General features: G+C 37.3%; 1 protein-coding gene across 1 annotated transcript in view; it reads right to left on the bottom strand.

The window, feature by feature from the left end:
* LOC122535805 (NAD(+) hydrolase sarm1) overlaps window positions 1–8,130 on the bottom strand; it is a 153,075-nt gene extending 144,945 nt beyond the window's left edge. Inside the window, exon 1 of the transcript XR_006308268.1 lies at window positions 7,426–8,130. The gene's annotated coding sequence lies outside the window, so the exon portion shown is untranslated. The remainder of the gene's footprint in view (window positions 1–7,425) is intronic.
* Between the last annotated feature and the right edge of the window lie 7,729 nt (window positions 8,131–15,859).

Raw genomic sequence — 15,859 nt, 5'->3', positions numbered from 1 at the left:
ACACACTGTATTGACTCGTGAGATCACAATCGACAAAGTTATCGCGAAGCAAGCGACCCGTAGTCTCGTTAATCACGGTCCAGGCGTTCGGGTCGCGATCAAGTCGCGGGATCTCGACAGTGACACTCCGCGAGCTACCTTGCGACGCAACCCTTTCTCTTCGTGTCTGTAATTGTGTGTATGTACACGTGTTGCCTAGCCGAACTCGCGTTGTAAATCTGTCATTATCTCGTTGGAAATCGTAGCGGATTAGATATAGATTGAGCAGCACGTCTCAGGAAACCGATGACTTTTACGTTTCTCCTTAATCTCTTAGCTGTGGTGCCGCTTTTAAAAGTGTGCCGCGATGACGATTATACTCGTCAAACGTAGAATGTGTGCTGTAAAATTGAACTAAATTATAAGGAAATAATGCTAATTTTGTTTGAAAAATTCATAATTTTCTTGTTCAACTTAATTAATATTAATTAATAATAGAAATAATTAATATTAATAGCAAGTATTAGTAGCAATAACTTAGTCAGGTCTAGTCTCAAAATATTCTAAAATGTCTAAAATTTATAAATATACTTCGTTCTCCATAAAAAATTTAATTTAAGTAGAAGAATATTTCTTCATGGCGAGTATACTCGTCATTTGCAGCTAAGAGATTAAATGGGCGGCAAAATTGTCGCGATTCGCCATAAAATTCCGCAGTCCAGTGATTAAAATTGTTTACGCTCTGACTTTCTATAATAGGAAGACCCGTAATCTATATATATATATGGACCTTTTTTTTTTTTTTTTTCTTAAAATGGAAAAGAGTGGAAAATAAAGACTTACCACTGTACGATAAAATACGGTTTCACAACTCAGAAATTACACGCCATTACTATAAAGACACACGATTAATCTCGAAAGCCTACAGTTATTCTAATAGCAGTCTAATCGAAACAGAGCTGTTTTTAAATCTTAATAACGTATAATTACCACCACATACTTGGTCACTTGCTTGTTGAAGGAATAAAAATCATAAAATATAATGCAAAAGACGAAGTGCCAGTTACCATATAATAAATGTAATAAACGCGCTAATGGAAAGCTATTATTCTCTAATGACACGTTCAATTAATCGTTATGTCGGTTCTGACAACGTATTGGACAAATCGGTAGGCCGTTTCATTTCTCTCCAATCTCGTTATATGTTAATTACCCTCTATGATGGAGGGTCTCTCGGTTCAAATCGCCCCATTTATTGAAATGGGCCAATCATTAATTGACTCGACTAATCAACTCGAAATCTTAAGTAAAAAAAAAAAAAAAAAGAAAAAAGGAAAAAAAAGTAGCCAGAGAGATTCTCGATCGCGGTTGTGCAGTAACCTTTGCCGATCATTCCTCAACGAGGAAGGTTTCAGAGACCTATCGCCTCGAGCGAAGCCACTTAATTATCATGATTAACTCGATTAACCCGTCCTTCGCACCTGCCGCCTCCTTTCTTCTCTTTTACCTCTTACCAAAAGCATCCTGTTGACTTCTAAAAATTCCACCTGGTCTGTCAATTCACTTGGTTATCGTAATAACACTTGACAGACGACAGAGTGCCATTTTTCTCTTAAGTTGATGTTTACTTCGAAAATGGGCGATTAAATTTTGCTTTATCGGCAGTTTCAAGCGAGACAAAAGTCGCCATAAATTTTGTATATTGGCTACGATAAATATTCATATTGTATATAATATGTATGTATATATGAATATATTGGAATAATTTAATATAATTTATATGAAACGTTATAATAATTTAATATAATTTATATGAAACGTTTTGAAATTTTATTAACGCTCTTATCATATATGAGACTCAATTAGAGTATAAGTAGTATACTAGCTAGTATTAGTAAATAATATATAATATAATAAAATGTAATTAATATACACTTAGTTACATGTTATTTTGATATCTTCACAAAGGTGATAAAAGTATTGAAACAGTTAATTATCCATTATTTTAATAAGCTGTACATTAATTTTTGATTAAATCTATATTTGCATTTTTATACACACTTCCAGATTGATATTAAATATTATTATCGTGTTTTATTAGAGTAATAAAATTTCAAAATGTCTTATGTAACACATACAGTGTAGGCATGAAGGTTTTTTTAGTAAAATTTTGTATCTTTATACAATGATAAAATTCGGAAATACTTTTCGTAGTCTCTACATATCGTTAAGAAGATTTATGATAAAAATATCGAAATCTCATTATGAATGTCCGTATAATTTTTTACGTGAATTTAAATTTGGCACGAATATTATTGGACATATAAGTTGCGTTTTAAGAATATTAAGGATATTCTTTATTCCATTTTAATGATAGTTTTTTACCGCGTAAATTATTTGAAAAGAAAAAAACTGCACAATTTCGTTCCGAGTATTTTTTCTGCAATTAAATTCCCGAAACCGCGGAACTATTTAGGAATAAGAAAACTTGAATCGCGTAGAGATTATTTTGATTAACTGTAGTTAAATCTTAATTCAACAAGTCATGAAGTAAAAGAAATTGAAAAATTCCAGGTGTTACGATTCGTGAACTTTTAGTGTGATAAATACAAGAAGCACAATAGTCGATTACGATTTTTATTCAACGACGATTTTAATGACGAAGAACGTTAAGTTACAGAGACACGAATGCTCCGTGTCAAAAGGCAAAGGTGAACGAAATGAATTTTTCGATTTTGACGTGTCGTGAGTAAAAATCGTATTCGTCGATTTTTCATTCGAACTTTGCTTCCCACCTATTACCTATTTATTAAAGTGTCACGAGACTCGAGGCGATCGTTTCGTTTTCATCGATAACGCCGATTTTAATACCGCGTGGGAGTTTATGATATTCCAGTGTTTGCGCGACTGTATCGCTCGAGGGGAAAACTGATCGTATAAATACGATATTTATTCAATGTCTTGCGTTACAAAATCACGGCTAGGAAGGATAAACGTCTGGACAACAATATTCGCTAATAATTAATAATCGATCAGCGTGTTCACTGGTCTTTCAAGTCAATATCGCAACGAGTTGCAGTTGTTTCCTGCCAAGGTGATATATTAATAGAAATATCATGGATATTACGTCAAGATGAATATTAATTATAACATTAGAGATCTAACTATCGAATCAAAGTCTTTGTTGAACTCATTAAGACATTGAAAACTTACATTAGTCAATTGTAATAATTAAATTGAATTACGTTGCATATAATATTAATAACAAAGAACTGAAATACAGCAAATTTATTGAGAAACGTAAAATAAAAATGTAGAATAATGGGGAATGAATGAAAAGAGACGAATGAAAATTGGGAACAACTTTACAGATGATCTATAATAGTTATTTTATTTGTAGTTTCTTTCTGGCGAGTATGAACTCACTAATCTCATCGTGAGTGCGAACAGTATCCAACATTTCCTTCATCTTGCAATGTCTTCACCTAGATTGTACAATTTTACGATATTTCAAGAAATCGAAAGTATTTATGATACCATGATAATTTTACGTTGATAAATTACTACTTGATACTCGGTGTATTAATTAACGACTTCGAAGAAAATCTTAGTAAGGTGCCGCGAGAAGGTTGCCATAACCGACGTTAACGGAATGCAAGCGAAACATTAACATTTTTCTCTCTTTTTTTGCATCATTAAACGCGTCTCGCAGCCTTGACACGTAGACGGTATTTTTCAAAAAACTTCGCTCTCCTCAAGCTTTGCCCTCGCGTAAATCATCCTCGTTTCATCAAATTTCATCGCCTCGTTATCTCCAAGTTATCTTGAAAAATGTTTCTCACAAAAATGAGGACTTCAATCAAGCCGGTAGTAAATCGTAAGAAATTCTCGGAGACAATATGCTTATGTTCCTCAGGTTAGTTCAGCGACCCGCGAAGCCCAACAAAAGACTCGCGAGAAAGTTCCCCGGCGAGATAACACGGTGACAAAGTAGCCGCAGCTTTCCTACAACACCTGATACCTCGTAATTACCCTTGTCATCCTTAATTGGGTTACGCGGATCGCGCGCACCGCGATCGCCATCGTTTTTTTTCGCCTCGCGTCGGCCTCTTTCATCCTACTCTCACGTTACAACACGCGGCTAACAAACGCATCGAAATAATCAACGCAATTTGCAAACCGCGTCGGACGGTTTTCATTGCTTCGTTTCTTCGTACGTTTTTGGCGGGGTTTGGGGGCTTTCCAGCTGCTGATCCGTCGCAGCTCGTTTTGCAGAATTTTGTAAGTTAATTTTCCGAGTCATTTCTTAACCAAAGTTTCTTTAAAATTGTCAGATTAAACCATGATAGAGGGAACTTAATTCTGGGCAGTTGGCTTCTTTTAATCAGTTATTTAGAATTAAGTTGCATTTACTATCGTGTTACAAAAGATTTTGGTTGATTAAATTCTCGCATTAAAAATATAAAAATAAGCAGTTAATAGAGTTTGTTGGTGTCGTCTGAATTTCAGTCTCAAATTTCCGAATTTTTCTTATTAAATATACTAACAAAATAATATAAATTGTCACTGTGCCGATTGATCTGTAGGCATTTTAAGGACGTTCTCGTGCTACTTTTCTTTCCCGTAATTTTTTGTTGAAAATGCGTGAAGAAATTAGAGACGAGTAAAAAGAGGAAGAATATATCTCGTTCGGAAAACTGCCAGGGCAAGGACGCAAGCTCGAGCGATTTACGATTCTTTGGAAGTCGTAAAGACATCAACCACGGAGGACGGAAAGTTCTTGCAGATATCTGAACGGAAATTTACGGCGTGCTCTAGAGGAGTAGAAAAGCAGCTTGGTTAATGCTTGTTAAAGATTATAAATGCATTTGCAATTCTTTTTGATCGACTTGTATCACGAAATTGTGTTTTTTAATCGTTTAACTCGAATTACTCTGAGATTATTGTTAATAGATTTTTCATAATTCGTACTTGGGAAAATTATTAATAAATGCATTAGCATTGGGTAGTATTTAATAGCAATTGATATTCTTCGTCTATAGTTATAGGTATCAATTTTCAAGATTTCAATTCTTGATTTGACCGATCGCAAATAGCTAAAATCGTGAAAGTAACATTAAATTACCGATTGCGAATGAACGACGGGTAATCTGCTCGTAAAAATTTATGGGCATGGGTTCGAATGTATAATTTGCATTCAACTTACACGAAATCGAATTACCTGAGCAATTATCATAAACATTGTAGAAAAAAGGCCGACGACGCTATCGTTGCGATTATCTTTTTTTATTTATTTATAATATACTTCGTTCTTCGTGTCAGAAAGCTCAAAATACAGTCTGGCAAACGTTGCAAATTTGAATCGTTGTGTTTATTATTTTAGTTACACTGTAATCCAATCTTTTATAATCTTTAACTTCCAATAATTTCCAATAATTTAAACGTATCTCGATAAAAATCAAACACGTAACATACAATTATTTACTGAATTACTGTCATTAATGTCTGTGTTACATTATACGATTAAGAATTAATTCAGAAGAGTCTCTTCTTTTTAATTTCGTCTCTCCTTCTTTCCGATTTCCTTTATTTTTTATTTCCCCTTCACTTTCCATATTTACAGAATTCTGATGATTTTGTGAAAGTATTTAAATTAAAAGACAAAGTTAACTAGAATGGAGTCGTTTTTCTTTAAAGGAAATTTAATCTAATTTTAAGAAGCGCGAGGTTAAACTTTGGATTCTCCAATATTCCAATATTCCTTCCTTCCTTAGAGGAAAGTTCAGAAATGTTTTCACAAAGTTTTGCTACTAAATTGCTGCACAAAAAGAAGCTCTCTCTCCCAGTTCTCTCTTCTCTCCACTTTATCCAACTTCTTTCTCCACTTCTTTTTTCCCAAATCAAAAAAAAAAAAAAAAAACAAAAAAAAGAAAGAAAACTCGAAAAGACCTTCTTCTATCGCTCTCGAGGCTTGAATCTCACAATCAGACGACCCACGACGAAACTTGTCGAACGAAAAAGAACAGAGTCGAGCAGACTGCTTTGCGGGCCGATCGTAATCAGTTCTTTTTTTTTTCTCTTCTGTCTTTTTTTTTTTTTTATTGAAGACGCGTATCAGCGGCGAGATTGGTTTCAGAAAATAACTCGGTGCCGAGTTATTCTCGACTCCGAAGGCCGCGTGCCCGTTCCGTGTGGCACAATTGCACAATTGCGAATCTGTCCGATATCTATCAGCCGACAGGCAGCCCCCTTTCACCCGTCTGCATCCCCGTCCACCCTTTTTTCCCCGTGGATATAGTCGCGATGCTTTTTTTTCTTCCCCGCAATGCGACTCGTTAGGATCTAACGATGCCGCTCAGTTACTTATGCAACCGATCGGTAACAGGCTTTGCGAGAAATTTCCTCGTATGTTTGATGTTATTTGAAAGGAAAGAAGAAAAAACAAATATGAAAGGGGTGAAAATTTTTACATATCGATCGTATTAATCGTATTCTGGGAGTTGGGTCAGTGTAAAATATTTGATAGTGAGATATTGGGATGATGGATAATTTAGTATTGCTATTCTACGTATAATTAGTTGAAAAGCAACGAAAATTGACGGTATTCTGGACAAGGTAGGAGTTTCTTTGAAAGACTATAAAATATTTATAGTGGGTAATTAATTCAGGGCAGTGTTTGTCAATATTTTTCAAGAAATCCTCTTTTTGTGTAACTCTTTTCAAGTGTTTCACAATTTACGAGTTTGCATGATGAGAATCTAACGATCAGAGATCATGAAATTTCTGTCCAATTTATTTGTGATTTGATTTGTTAAATGAAAAGAAACGATGAATTTCTGCGAGTACTACGTAAGATTTTGGAACTTAATTTCTGATTTAAAAAAATATTGCTAACACCTTTCTCTATTACACCTTCACGTTTCCTGTTTCTCTAATTACAAGTTAAACTAAAGTTAAAGATTTTTTTTTTTTTATCATTCAAAATAGTATCTCAATCGAAGCGTGCTGCCATCTTGCAGAATGGTCACGCACCAAGCAGCTTGCAATATCTTCTGCTTTCTTATCAACTCGTGTCACTAAATATTCGAAAATTTAAATTCACTCTCCTTTTATACAATTATTCTAATTTACATAGTCAACTCACTCGCTCTATCAACGTTTCCTAATATTTCTATACAATATGTAAAGAACAAACGTATATATTTCGTATACTCCAAAATATACAACAAATATCGATTCATTCATAAACTCGTCCAAATCAAATAAGTTGCATAAAATACTATTTTATTTTTATAGTTTTTAGATAAATGTTTGCCCTGCGATTTTTGAACGAGAGTTTAATTGTAAAAAAAAAAAAAAGAATCAAGATAAATTAGATAAACGAACAATTTAACATAAAACAGACACGAGAAATGACAAAAATATTCGAACGGAGAATTCACTCACCTTTTTGCGATGCGGACAGCAGGACGATCCATTTCCCATGGTTCCCGGGACCTCTCAAACAGCGAAAGAACCAAGCCACGCACCGGTTGACACCACGACGCGCCGGACGCCTTTCTGAATTTTTCTCGCACAATCGGCTCCTCTGTTCGTCATCGTTGCACCGAGAACCTGCTTCGAGAAAGTTGTCGTTTATTATCGCGTTGGTATTTAAGCCAGCTGGCCCATCGAAAGTCCAATCGTTTCTCTGTTAACACATTCTAGCAAATTTGATCGATTAATTCGGTGAAAACTCTTGAAAGAGGGAAGACCGTCTGATCTTTCCGCTTGTGTTGAGATTCGTTCTCGTCCCGTCGTCCTCATCTTCGACGATGATGTTCAAATACAGTCTTTCGTTATTAATTAAAATTATTGGAATTTACACGACGTCATCTCGAAGAAGAATTCTTTTCTCGACAATTTTCTAGATCTTCGTCTGTCAATTTTCATCAGTTTTTTGTCAATTTGTCTCTTTCTTCGAGTTTCTAATATCATGTCTGTCGGTTTCGAACGATTCAGTGTGTCCCTTTCTACCAAGTCTCTTGAAATTTCTCTCCTTTTCCTGTCATTCTCTTCAGAGAATTACAATATTAAAGGATTTCCTTCTAGGAATTTTCTAGATATTCGCCGACCTTTTTCAACCTTTATCTTCCTATTCTCTCCCTCTGAATTAATACACAGTTATATTAACGAGGTAACTTTCACCAATTTTATCAATTTTATCTCTCTCTATCTCTCCCGTTTTCTCGCGTCCTTCTCTTCGAATTCGCAACATCCAACGATTTTCCAATCTCGCAGAGACGAAGGGAGCTGGAAGACTACCGGTGAAACGACCGCAAGAAACTGAAGAAGCCGTAGCAATCGAGAGGAACGGATGAAGTGACAGTAATGCTCCGGTAATATGGATTATCGTGTCAGCTGTGCACGGCTCGTGGAAATATAAAGTTCCGTCGGCGCAACATCTCGGCTGGAAGCGGCTCGGTGAGTCAAACGAGAAACTGTCGCATATTTTTCAACGAAAATCGACTTCGTTCGTCCTCTCTCTCTCTCTCTCTCTCTCTCTCTCTCTCTCTCTCTCTCTTTTCGAAAGTTACTGCTCCGCGAATTTTTTCAAACCGAGGAAAATGGCGATTTTGGTTTGACCCGCGAAAAATTCCGCGTGCTTTTTGACGCGAACTGTGGAACGAAGAGGTTGCAGAGTCGAGCGATAAGATTTCCAGTTTTGACCTCTCGATGCGGGGAACTTGGAAACGCTAATGAGTATCAAGAGGTTGGCCAAGTCGAAAATAGAGTCTGACGTACTCCGCGAGAATGTGTTTTTTGTTTTTTGTTTTTTTTTTAAATATCGTCTGAGCGGATCGTTGCACTCTGCTTCTCCGAGATTCGAGAACAGTTTCACCAACAGTAATTTGTCGTCGTACGCGAGTGTATAGCGGATGTTGACGTATTGGGTCAAGTCGAAGGAAGTCGACCGCGTCATTTAAAATTCAAGTTCAAGGTTCAAACGTGAACGTGAAGCTACGTTTCAATAATTTTGCGAATTCGAAGCTCGCCAATCTGCACATAGTGTGATTTCAACTTTAACTTGAATTCAACTTGCCACGACACGTTAATATTGGTTTCGAACCGTGAAATCTATTTTGAATCGTTGATACTTTCATCGAATCATCGATGTTTCACGACAAAGCTATTTCGTACGAAATCGAAGGTGAAATTTACAATCACGTAGATTCTCGATGACAAAATCGAACCAACTAAAATTATTACAAAAAGAAAAAAAAACAGATTATGAGAATGTAGAATATTCAATTCTACTTTGTATTAATGACTAAATTCAATACTTCAAAAACTGAATAGTACAAAATCCCGAATTGTCTCGGTCTCCAGCGTTCAGTGCAATCGATCGAAATGTATTGAAAAATTCGAGTACTTGCACTTCAAGAAACTGAAACGTCAGCTGTTCAAACGGTACGCACCAATATTGACATGTACATGAAGCCAAGTTGAAACAAAGATTTACTCGCGGTACAGGGTAACGTAAGTTTGCAGAGCAAGACGATTGAAACACAACGAGGACCGCGGATCGGATATGATCGGCCGATAGAGAAAGAGTTGATCACCGGATCGACGTGTTTGAAAAACTGCCACCGAAAATTCGAGGAAAGTCCGCCTCCATGTGTTTACGCGTGCGCCAGCACACGGTACCAATATCCACGCGAGTCACCGCTTTATTTTCCACCGTTACATCACTGTCGTCAGCGTTTCACTGCCGCGACGATAGCGCGCGTATAGTTTATCGAGCGGCGCGAAAAACAACGATCCACGCGATCCTCTCCTGTCCGTTGCCGCCGCCGCTCGCTTTCCCGACGCGATCGTCGCTCTTTCTGTTCGAGATTGTGTCGAAACACGCGCGCGTGTTCTTCGTTTCCAGAGCGATCACGCTTCGAAAGAGCGTCGAGATTCTTCGTCGAGAATCCACGCGTTGATAGTTGATTTCACACCGTTAGACTTTGCACTTGCAAATGATTGATTCCACTATTGAGAGCACGAGAATAATTTGAATTTTTGACGCGAGGGAATGTTTAAATTCTCGAGTTTCAAGTATTTGTTAAATCTTCATTTGAATTTTAAAGCAATATATTTGAAGTATACGTAATTTTATACGTATAGGAGAAATTTTCGTATTTTTGTGATGGTAAACAGAGCAATTTCGAATTCTTAATATATATAAATTATAAATTATATATTTAATATGTTTAATATATTTATATATTTAATATATACAAATTTTATACGTATAGGAGAAATTTCGTATTTTTGTAATGGTAAACAGAGCAATTTCGAATTCTTAATATATATAAATTATAAATTATATATTTAATATATTTAATATTTTTATATATTTATATATTTAATATTTAATATTTTTATATATTTATATATTTAATATATACGAATTTTATACGTATAGGAGAAATTTCGTATTGTAATAGTAAACAGAGCAATTTCGAATTCGTAATATATATAAATTATAAATTATATATATTTAATATATTTAATATATTTATATATTTAATATGTACAAAGTTTTAATATATAAGACACTTTCTTGGATCGTCGACTCAAGGAAGCTTGACAATTTCGTACACTTCGAACTCGGACATTTTTTTCTACGTGATAAATTCCCGACAGATCGACAAGATCCTCCGGATCCTCAGGAACCGAGACTCGCGAGCGATCGACAAACAAACTCGACTCGTTAGATCATCGATTCGATATGGATTTCGCGCCCTTCGCGACTGACGGAGAACGTGAGGACGAATGGATCGCGAAACGGTGTTCGGCGCATAACTGGCGGCAGCAGAGGTTCGTGCATTTCATTGTTGCGCGGCACGTGTTGATCGTAAAGTTACTTGCGTCAGCTCGCGACCCGCGGGAACTCGTCTTCTCAATGAAGCTGACGAATGTTAACGAAGCGTGAAAAGTGACGTTGTTTAACGAAGAGAAAAGACAACCCGATGAAATAGACAATTCCGATCGATCGACCCTTTAGCTATTTTTTTTGTTTTCTTCTTTCTCCGTGTTTCTCCCACGTTGCTCCGGTAATCCAGCGACTGACGTCCGATCGATCGAAATTTTATCAGAAATCGCGCGATGGAATTTTCACGTGACACCGTGACGTAACGAAACTCGTTCTGTTCGCTCGCACGCGGAGGCTAAATTTCACCTTAAGCCGCGTTCTTTCGTTGACACCGTTTCGATCGTTGTTAAATTTTCTTTTTCTTTCTGTTTTTTTTTTTTAGATGATAATGCATTCTTGGAAATTAATAATTAATTTTAGTCTCTTGAGGTAACAGAATTTTGACCCTTTTTTCTGACTTTTATTTCTAAATATTTAGCTGGTGTGTAATACTTTGGTATATTCATGGACGAAAATCATCGAGTTTCACCTTCGACTTTTTTTTAAAGCTATTTTTCGCTGGAGTTATTCCTGTCGAGTGGCTAGAACTATTTTTATGTCCCTATTAACAAGATAGTCATGTTGTAACATCATGTTGTAACATCAAAAGAAAAAAAAAAAAGATTTAGATTCGTACTTTTAACTATTCTACACAGTCGTATATTTCTTCCGTAACATAATTACGTACACTATACGTCAGCAACAGCGACGGACAAACTAAATATCAACGATCGATTTAAAAAGATATCGAACTCCCCGTTGGACTGAGAACGAGAAATCCTCTCGACTTCCTTTTTCCTCCCGAAAATAAGAAAATAACCAAGGAACAATCGACGAAGGTCACATTTTATAATACTTTACACTTTAATTCTCTGTGTCTGAAACGATCGAAACGGACAGCTACGTTAGGCACGTGTTATCGCGTCGGCGCACTTAACAACCACTCGATAATATTTTCCAACGATACTCTAGCCTCTATAGTTAGAAACGGTCGAGCACGTTTCGATGAAAGCGACAGATTAAGAACATCGTGGCACGCGATTCCGCCGGAGCAATACGCGAGGTTTAAAAAACTCGGTGAGCACGTAATCGAAAGAGAGCCAGAAGAGGACTGAAGAAAGCCGGCTTGCTGCCGAGGCTATCCTTTTTCGCGAGCGTCGTCTCTTGCCGTCTGTAGATATTGCTTACATTATCGTGTCATTGCGTCGCCGATTGATTTCACGTTGAATCGTTGGATCAAATTGATGGCGATCCTAGCTTCCGGTTTCGGTCACGACGCGCCACCAATTTCAAAACTAATTCGACCGGAAGAAAGAATCGCCAGAGAGAGGGAAAAACGAGGTCACCGGCACGAAATTCGAGTCTCAATTTCTTGTGGACAGAGGTAGCATCTTGGTTTAGGTGGGAGTTGGAGCTTGGTTAGAGTTTACGTGCGGTCTTTTCACCGAAGATATTTTTACAGCCATTTTAACAAGCCGTACAAACATGTGAAATGACGCAACATGACCAAAACTGCAAGACAGATTAATTGCATTAATTTCTCAAGCAAATATAAAATAGCAAACGGAATTCACCGGCAATTCGTGTTAATACTATTTACTTTCTACTATTTAATTTTTCCGTGATAAATTTTGTTACCGTCTTACCTTTGTGTTACCAGTGCCTCAAATCGTTGCACCGCTGCCTCCCACGTTTCAGAAGTTGTTGCTCCTTTTCTAAATCGCGATAATAATAGTGGAGGCCATCGGAACCTCTTTCCATCGGTTAAATACGACTCCTCTTCGCCATTTCTTCTTCGTGTAAACACGTTTCTCCGCAAATTGCTTCAACCGAGGTCCTCGTTGCGATTTTCGTCGCTTCAGTTGGTCACAGTTCTTCGAAATACGTCGAGCATGCCCGACATTCGTCGCAGAGATTGTCGAGATAAATTTATTTAAATTATTTAAATATGACGCTACATCGTGCATTACATCACCTTTATCCTGAGCTGTCGTCCACAACTTTTCCTCTTCCCATAACTGTCCGGGTCTCTTAGTAAATTCGTTGTCACTTCGCGACTTCTGTCGACTGTCTCGGCCATTTTTTTTTTTTTTTTTGTCACGGAACAATGCTCTTCGTTTTAATTTCAATATCGCCGGTGGACTTCAGATGAGCCTTTCACTCTCTACAAATTTTATTTCACACGAATGTTACGCTTTCGTTACGCTTCTCGGCACGACTGAGGACCGTAAATATTCGACTTGTTCGATATGCCTGCCTCGAGTGCTGCGCGAGTATTTACAGTTTCGTTTTTGCATCACTGCGAAATTGCGTATTTCTGGGAAACGACGTTCAACATGCTACACGTGTAATCCACGCCCAAGGATACCGATGTGATAATCTAGTTTAATAATACACAACATAAGAAGACGTAAGGTGTCCTGTCTCGTTGCCCCGGGGCGTATAACGTTAATCTCTATTTAACCTCTTGCGCTGAAGTGACGTGCGAAACACGTCGAGGATTTTTTCCCAAAATTGCAATATATATTTTCTCAGTTTCAAGTGCTATATATTACTTTATCACTTCTCAATAATTTCTATCCAATGATATCACATCGACGAGTTCAAAAGGAAAAGAAAGCGACGAATTGTCGTGTACGGTTCGGCCGCTCGTTATGGTCCGCGTATCAGTTGCCAGCGCAAAGGGGTTAAACGTAGAGTGCGCTAAAAGAAACCAGTGATTTTTATGAAATACTATACCGGTAATTTCAGGTCACGGGCTATGAAACCCTGTAAGATGGCTTGGTCTATTCATATGCATGTACCTCGTCTGTGGTAGAGTCTCGTATCAGCGATCTCCGTCGATGAATCTCGGCGATCGGAACGAAATCGGTTCAGCAGCGTGCAAAACGAATGGAAATCGTGTCGATGTCCCGTGGCGGTTAACGATACCAGCTATAAAGAGAGAAAGGAAAAAGCCCGGAGGGCTGCCCACGTGTAATCTAAGCCTCGCTTCCCTTTATCATTAATCAGCATTGCAAACAGTTTCATTAGCCCGTATTACTTTCTCGGCTGTTATCCGCGATACCTTCTTTAACAGCGTAACTTATGGCGTCCGACAGCCCGATTAGAATCTCCCTGGCTGGTAATAGTCGGTTGCCATTTATCGTCAATGTCCCAATTGCCAATCGGCGTGTCTCGCAGAAGACACTCGGTGTTCGTCGTTGGCATTTTTAACTTTCTTAATTCCCCGGACGTTCTTCTTCGTCGAGAGAATAATTTTGTCAAATTATTGTCAAAAGGTGGCCGTTATTGCAAGTTCGAGAATTTTTGGACAGGTATTACTGAGTCGTTTTCGTTTCTTTTTTAGTTCTTTGAACGACAAGTGAACTGATAATTCGATCTTCCTTTTTTTTTTTTTCTTTCTTGGCGTGGATGTACCATTTTTTCGAATTTAGCGTTTATATACATGGACTATGAAAATACGAAAATTAATCCGGAAGAGATAGAATATTTTTAGAAATGAGAAATATTAATTTTGTGAAAACAAATAATTTGCATTGAGAGCTTCTAGTTACGAATTTGGTACTTTGATAGGACAGAGATACGAAACTAATTTAGAAAAGAGATTCATCGATTACTATGCTGCCAATAATTATTCTTTCATTGCAAATTTATACTTGAAACACTTGAAATATTCATGATGTCTTCATCAATATTCTATTTCGTCCAATAAAAATGTTAATTATTATTTTACGCAATGCTTCGTAAATAGGACACGTGTCGAAGGGACACGTGTATCCAGTTGAAATTCCACCGTTGTACAATAGATGATGATTCGTGATTCGTGATTCGCAAAAAGATGATGGGAAAGAAAGAACGACGACGATTTATCAAAACATGTATAACGATTTATTGAGGAGCTATTCAAGCATGTTAAATTTCATGAAATGCAGGTACCTACCTATCTACTCACTAGCGTTACATTAGACGCGCATTTTACTCGCAAAACTGTACGATCTATTTTCGTTTTACTTTTTTTTTTTCTTTTTTTCTCTTCTTTAATTTCTCGAAGGAAAGTCGCATAGAATCGCATTTAGTTATCCTTTCGCCGATTTATTCTTGCTTAGCACGATCGTCGCGAACGCGTTCTCGGATCTACGAATGTTCCAAGAGTTTCGTTCAATTCCACCAAAATATATTCTTGATCGTCTTTTGTCGAATTATTATTATTTTTTTTTTCTCGCTATATTTAAGAAAAGAGCAAGATCAAGATTTTTTCGGGAAGAAGATCTTGAAACTCTATAAAATTTAATCTTTTTTTTTTTTTTTCGAGAACGATCTCCGCTTCGTATTGTCGATGAATTTCTCTCAACGGGTAAGGCAAACGAAACGATCGCACTTGCGTTCAACGATCAGACGACAAATATTGAAAATAATCTTTGTATTCGAGTCGCGCTCGCGCGCGCCACCGGCCAAGGCCGCGCGCACGATCGTGCTAGACACCAGAATGAATCTGTTTTTTTTGTTTTTTTTATTTTTTTATTTTTTTAATCTGCCTACGTTAGTTTTGATTGCCAGTCTTCAATGCTCTGGTATTTTTATTTTCTATTTTTCTCCCCCCCCCCTCCCCCTCCTCCTCCCCCACGGGTTTTTGCCTTCGTTTTGTTTCTCATTGCTTAGAACTCTGCAGTTCTGTCGATCTGTCCTGAGTACGGCCGAATATTCGAAAAGGAAATCATCCCGATTAAACTTTCGGATCCGTGAGAACGGTGCTCGCGCTATACAAAACGTTGCTGTCTATGTTTATTACGCGTACAAACTAGAAATTTGTCTTCGGTCGCGTGCAACGAGAGACCGAAAAATTGCTTCCGACGAGTCTCTTTTATACTCGAGCGTCTTTACCTCCGTAATTTTTCATTTGATTCTCGCAAAAGGTGGATGAATTATTATCTGGAT

The sequence above is a fragment of the Frieseomelitta varia genome, unplaced genomic scaffold, assembly GCF_011392965.1.
Source record: "Frieseomelitta varia isolate USP_RPSP 00005682 unplaced genomic scaffold, Fvar_1.2 scaffold_773, whole genome shotgun sequence".
Lineage (NCBI taxonomy): Eukaryota > Metazoa > Arthropoda > Insecta > Hymenoptera > Apidae > Frieseomelitta > Frieseomelitta varia.
The sequence above is the reverse complement of the archived record's forward strand: the minus strand, read 5'-3'. Positions and strand labels throughout refer to the sequence as shown.